This window comes from Tiliqua scincoides, chromosome 3, assembly GCF_035046505.1.
Source record: "Tiliqua scincoides isolate rTilSci1 chromosome 3, rTilSci1.hap2, whole genome shotgun sequence".
Lineage (NCBI taxonomy): Eukaryota > Metazoa > Chordata > Lepidosauria > Squamata > Scincidae > Tiliqua > Tiliqua scincoides.
This window is the reverse complement of record NC_089823.1, coordinates 20541693-20548440: the sequence shown is the minus strand read 5'-3', so window position 1 is coordinate 20548440 and position 6748 is coordinate 20541693.

Sequence of the window (6748 nt, the reverse complement as noted above, 5' to 3'; positions counted from 1 at the left end):
CTCTGCGGGGAGTTTAGAGTGGAGAAATCATGGAGGAGGAAGGGGGCTGTTGCCAGCTTGTTGTGTTCTTAGTCAGGGTAGCGTAGTGTAAATGGCATTTGCACTTGCTAGGAGATGAAGGGTGCAATCCTAACCCCTTATGTCCGTGCTTTCCAGCACTGGCATAGCGGTGCCAATGGAACGTGTGCTGCACCCTGCAGCTGGGTGTCACTCACGGAGGCCTCCTCAAAGTAAGGGAATGTTTGTTCCCTTACTTCAGAGCTGCATTGCCCTTATGCAGGAGGTCCAGGCAGGAGGTCTGGTCTAGAGGGTAGAGCCTCCGCTATCCTGAAGGCAGCTCCCTGAATGATGGCTGAGAGTGGCGAGACCTTGAAGCAACAGACAAGCCCAGCTGAGTGATTCCACCTGCTCTTGGTGTCAGCAAGAAGCGTCTTGGCTGCCCTCCATGTGAGAGATGGAGCTGCTTGTCAGCCTGTGTGGGAGAACTGGAGGCCAGAAGTGAGACCAAACCAGGAAGATCCATTCTGAAATGTTGTTGGTTCTTTAAAGAGAGAATCTCTATAATTGTAAAAATCCCCTTGAGGGATTTAGAAACGTCTGCCTTTGTAAATCGCCTTGAATAAAGTCAGAGGAGTAATCTGATGACCATAAAGGCGGTATATAAATACCTAGTTATTATTATTATTATTTTTATGTCAGTACTGGAAAGCACTGACATAAGGGGTTAGGATTGCGCTCAAAGTCTGACAGTACATGAAATTAGGAAGTAAGAAGGAGATTGAGTCTGGGCCTAACATGAGTTACTGACGCTGCATTCTTTATTTAGCTTCTAGCACTAGTAGAAGCTTTAGAGAGCCTTTTTCAAGCTTCCAGTGTGTGGGTCATGTTATTTTTTTTTAGGTTCTAATATGTTCACCATGACAGAATTTCTTCAAGCAAGCTAGTGAAGATGGCTATCACCATGCTGACATCACTTCCACCTATTTTTTTATCAAAACAAATGCAGGAACCTATCAGAAACATGATGACCCCATAGGGTATGAAAACAACACCATGACCTCCATACAGTAGATTTCAATGAGGGATGCCATTTTTTCCCTGGAAACAGGGGCGGATCCAAGAGGGGGCCATGGGTGCATGCTCCCCAAATTGTCGCGTCAGTGGGAAGGGTGTCCGTGGGAATGGGGAGCAGTCCAAGCACTGCCGGAACCCAGGTCTACCCAACAGGTAGATCTGGGCTCCAAGTTTGGGTATGAGCCCAGGTCTACCTGCCCAGCAAAGCCTGACCACGGAGGCCAAAGTTCAACTGGGAGCCCAGGTCTACCCACCTGGTTGACCTGGGCACTCGAATTAGGGTAGTACTCATAGTCCCCAACCAAACACAAATACTGGATCCGCCCCAGCTGGAAGCATGCTAGCAGCATGCTGGGAACATCACTTCCTCATTTTTTTCAAGTGAGATTCAAAAAAGAATGCAGCCTGATTTGGTGCTGTGTATGTTTTGCTTGTGAAAAATTAACTGTGTTTGGACATGCTTGATATAACACACCAGTCAGTTTTCAATGCTGTAAGAAAAGAGGATTTCCCCTACATGGGACTCCTAAAACATGGGTTGCTAGGGCTTCCTGAGTGTGTGATGTTTAGGTAGAACATTATTCCTAGTATCTTTCTTTTTCAACATTTCCCTCTGTACTGTAGCAAACTGAAATAGCCAATGGAGGGGGCTGGTTTGGTACCAGATTCCTCCGAGACTGGTTTGGGCCACAATTTCACCATTTTGTCTGTCAGTTCTTGAAACAGAGGAGGTAAATAGCCTCTGTAAAGGTACCAGAAATGATATTCTGGAGTTCCATGGTAACTATTTAATTAGCAGAGCTGTTGTATTGCGGTGGCTAAGAGTTTGAGCTGTGAGCCACCAACTGCCTGTTCAAATATTACCATAAGTTCTCCAACAAGTCCAAAATATCTCAACTTCAGATTCTTTCTTTGATAACAATAGTTGTCTTCTTTACTGAGTTTTATAAGAATTGCTGGTTTTTATTTTTTTTAATTACTAGGTATGTGTTATTTCAGAGTAAGTCATGGAAAACAGAGGAAAGCACAAAAATGTTTGCAAAAAATTACTGCAATATTGTCTGTGAATAAATCGGGACACTTGATAAACTGCCCACCTGTGACCTCATGTAACCAATCCAACAGGACAAATGAACAACACACTCAGGATATAAAAACAATCTATATCTGGTTTTACTGGCCTTTGGTGGTTGCAACAATCTACTGTCCCAGTTGAAACCCAGTTTCAGGAAGAGATGGATTGGAAATAGGGGCCAGTTGCTAGATGCTGTGCCCATTCAGCTTCCACACTTGCTCCTTATTTCTTATTCTCATTTACAAATCAAGCATATACTTTATTTAGCAAAGTTCTTTAGACAGAGGAGCCATCTAAATTCTTTTTTTCCAAGGCGCTGTTGCCTCTGATTCACTTTAGAGTGGATCGTATGGAGTGGTCAGCTGTAGAGTGAACCATTCATTTATAACTTTGCTTTGTAAACTGCTTTGTTGAAAAGTAGTATATAAATATTCAGAATAATAGTAAAATAGTAATAAATAATGAGCTCAAATTGGCAAGGGAGGGATAGTTATGGCCCCCCCACTATGCCTGCATGCACTAATTACTGTCTTTATTCATGCATTATTCTAGTGGCGTGGAGGATTTGACCTACAATCTTTGGGTCTCTCTTGGGGTACATGTCTATTTATTTATTTAAATGATTTCTATCTTGCCTTTCCCTCCAAATAAATGAAGCATTTGGGGAGGTGTATTCCATGGCAATGGTAAAATTTCAGCGTGTGCCCCAAGATTAGACAGAGTAGATTTGATAAGTTTGGGAAGAATGACCAGCTCTGACCAGAGCTTAAGGCTCAGTGGTATATGGTCAGCAAAATAAATCAAAACCCTGCATTCTATAACTAAAAGTCTGTCTGAGATCACTTATATTACCTCATCCACTAAGCAAAACCAATTAATCTTTACTGCCACCACAAAGTGAACCAGAGATGAGGTCAAGTGCTGGAAAGAAAAGGAAAGGTAATTGTGCTTTTATTTATAGACTGATAAATATTTGATAAGAGCAATGGGAATCAATAACCATCCCAATAGCACAATTTGGAAAATTAGCGGAGAGGGAGAGACTTGTTATGCAAATACAATGAGTGCTCCTTCTTTATGAGGAACAAATAGTGCAATTTTGTGCGTTTACTCAAAAGTTCGTTCTGTGGTGTCCAATGGGGCTTTCTCCCTAGTAATTGTGTTTAGGATTACAGCCAGGCTCCCTTACCCTGATATAAGAAGCTTTTTATAAATTATTCAGTCCTACAAAGCAGTGGCATAACTAGAGGGGGTGCAAAGCACTACGTTTTTCAGGGAGCCTCACCGCAGCGTGCAAGTGGCCTCTCCCCCCCCCTTCAAAGCCATTCTGGGCATTCACCTCAATTTTGCCTAGAATGGCTCCAAAGGGGAGGGAGAGGAACCACTTACATGCTGCGGCGAGGCTCCTTGTAAAACTTAGTGCTTTGCACCCCCTCCAGCTATGCCACTTCTACAAATATCTTTTTCCCCCTTGAAAGTTTAGGTCCGCCCTCTGCAGCGCCGCATATTCAGCTCGAAGTATGTGCAGTTGAATTATTATTAGCTGTTTCTGCAGCATTTCTGACAAGCAAAGTGCGATCTAATCTATTTATCTTGACTGTGAATGTTTTCTGCAGGTGATAAACATTAATGGTGGCACCTTGGCAAGTTTGTGAAGCAAAATATCTCTGTATAGCTTCGCAGTAAAGCTTCTCCCTGATATCTGTCCTGGTAAGAAACATGGATACAGCTTTTTGGCAAGAAGAGAAAATTAACATACTAATGTAATTAGAGCACCCAAAAATGCAGGGGTGTCTGATAAAGAGGGCGGGTAATGATAATGATGATGATGCAGAATGTCCACTCCTCATTCTGAGAGAATACTGCTTCATTATTATTGCAATGCGTTTTACGTGGGGCTGCCCTTGAAGACGGTCCGGAAATTACAACTAGTACAGAACACGGCTGCGTGGTTGCTGGCGCATGTCGGTTTGACTCTGCCGAGCTTTGCTTTGGCGACTACACTGGCTGCCGGTTCTGTTCCGGGCCCAATTCAAGGTGCTAGTTTTGACTTTTAATGCCCTTTACGGCTTGGGTCCGGGGTATTTGAGGGACCGCCTCCTTCCTTATAATCCTGCCCGTACTCTTAGATCATCTGGGGGGGCCCTTTTGACTGTGCCGCCACCAAGAGAGGTGAGGGGGCGGTGGCCAGGAAGAGGGCCTTCTCGGTGGTGGCCTCCAAACTCTGGAATACCCTTCCCTTAGAATTGAGAAATGCTCCCTCTTTGTTAATATTTCGGCGTGGACTGAAGACCTTTTTATTTCAAAAAGCTTTTAATTGCTGACAGGCTGGCTGGCTTTCGTTCTCTTTTTTCTTTTTATATTAGAATTCACGGGGCTTGTTTTTAGATTTTTTAATTATGTGTAACTGTTTTAATTATTGTTTTTAATTGCTGTTCTTGTATTTTTAAATGTTGTAAGCCGCCTTGTGTGCCCATGGGGCAAAAAGGCGGGATATAAATTAATAAAATAATAATAAATAATTTCCATTCTATTTCTGCAATCTAAAGTCTCTGATTGAGATGTACAAAATTATGCAGGGGATGGATAGAGTAGATAGAGGGATGTTCTTTTCCCTCTCACGCAACACCAGAACTAGGAGGCATCCACTAAAATTGAATGTCAATTTTAATATTTCTTATATATTAAATAATATTTCTTTACCCAGCATCTAATTAATCTGTGGAATTCCTTGCCACAGAATGTTTATGGCACCTGTACTCCCAACATTCAATTTTAGATAATGTTACTGCAGGGACAATGATGCAATACGCCTTCTTACCAGTCCTTCTCCCCAGTCCAATATGCCTTCTCCCCAGTCTTTAGACTGTCATTTCGACTGAAATTGCAGGAATGGAAGACCTTGCAAACAGGCCCAGTTTATCACTTTGTCCTGTAGTGGCTGCCCCACGAGATGAATTCAGCTTGACAGGCCAGATTGTGTGGGCTTGCCCTGTAGTTTAGATTGGTGTTTTTGCTTGGTTTAGTTTGTTGATGAGGTGGGCAACTGCTTCTTTGGCAGTATATGTTTTATCAGTTTCTTTGAAATCTTTGCTTGGCACAATGGTCTGCCTTTTGGCTCATATCCCTAAGAATCATAACCGTGAACTTAATATATTTTGGTAAACCAGTTTGGCCGCTTGCAAAGAAGTGGTTTAGAAATGCATGCAATCAATCAATCCCCGAAGAAATTGCACCAACAGCACTTGAGCTTAAGCCACAAAGTCACAAATCAGTTCATATTAGATTCAACAGCAGTAGCAATCTGATTCCACGGTTTGCGGAGCAACACAAAACGCGGAAAAGATTAACTGGACGGGGCTCTTGCCCCAATGCTATGTGGAGAGTTGTGGTGTTGCACAGTTGTACCAAAGTACTCAGAATGCTGTACAAGCATATTCCAGAATGCCTAGAATCACAGAATGATTGAGTACTCAGTATTTTAAGACTCTTTGTGATGTATTGATAGAAGACAGAACTGATTCTGAATTCATTTTCAGAGCTCAATTCTATCCCCTGCCAGCCCAGAGCATGCATGCTGGCAGAGCTTGTGCTGCATGCTATGGGCTGGGGGGAATCAGTAGCCCAGGAGAAGTTAGTAAAACTTCTATATTTACCATTGGCTGCCTGGTCTCCAATGGGTCTCTCCAGACCCACACCTGCTCTTTTGCAGTGTAAGTCTGAGGAGACTGGGGGCAGGTCCCAGATGGAAAGGGGGGATAGGATCTGCAGGATCTTTCCCCTCCTACCCCAAACCCCATTCTTCTCACAAACTATCTCGACCCAGCCTGCTCCCTGCCCCAATCCACCCCTGAACCTTCTCCCTACTGGTGACCTATGTGCTCTAGCGGTGGTTCTGTTGCCTGCCATAGTCAACACAGAGGTTGCATTATTGCATCATTGGTAGTGAGCTGCAGAATGACAAAGTGGCTGCTACGGTCCAGGCTTTATGCATGCAGATTGTGAGATCTGCCAGTGTAAAGCCAGCATAGAATTGGGCTGTCACTTTTTCTGGTGTTGCAGCTCCTTTGAAACGGTTTTCTTTATTCTGATGAAATGAGAAATTCTGTATTGAACTATGGCGGAGTTGGACTGAAAGAACCTTTGCTGCCTTGAAACCCAATGTCCAGCCTTGGACTTTCTGGTAACTGACTACAATGCTGAACTGGCGGGCTGCTGCCCTTTACTCCTGGGAGACCTGACAATACACCTCCAAAGTGTAGGCAAGGATGATGGACTACAAGCACAACAAAGACAGCCCAGGATTGGAGGGGATGAGACAGTTCATGGGGCCTGATGAGGCCAGCTAGGCAAATAAACACTCTTGCCTGTGGAGAGCAGGCTGCTGGCTCCAGACATGGGAGCTGAGGAGGGCTACTGGTTCTCAGACCTTTCAGGTAGGCAGTTTTCCATCCTAGTTAGAGGACCAGGGTGAGAGAAACCACCTCTGTGCTGTGACTCTGAGACCCTGTGGTGGCATCTACCTCATCTGGCTCCAGAGATATTGGCCCCCAGCTGTAGCCACCCTAATTATTGTCTCAGGGAGCGGCAAGATGTTTG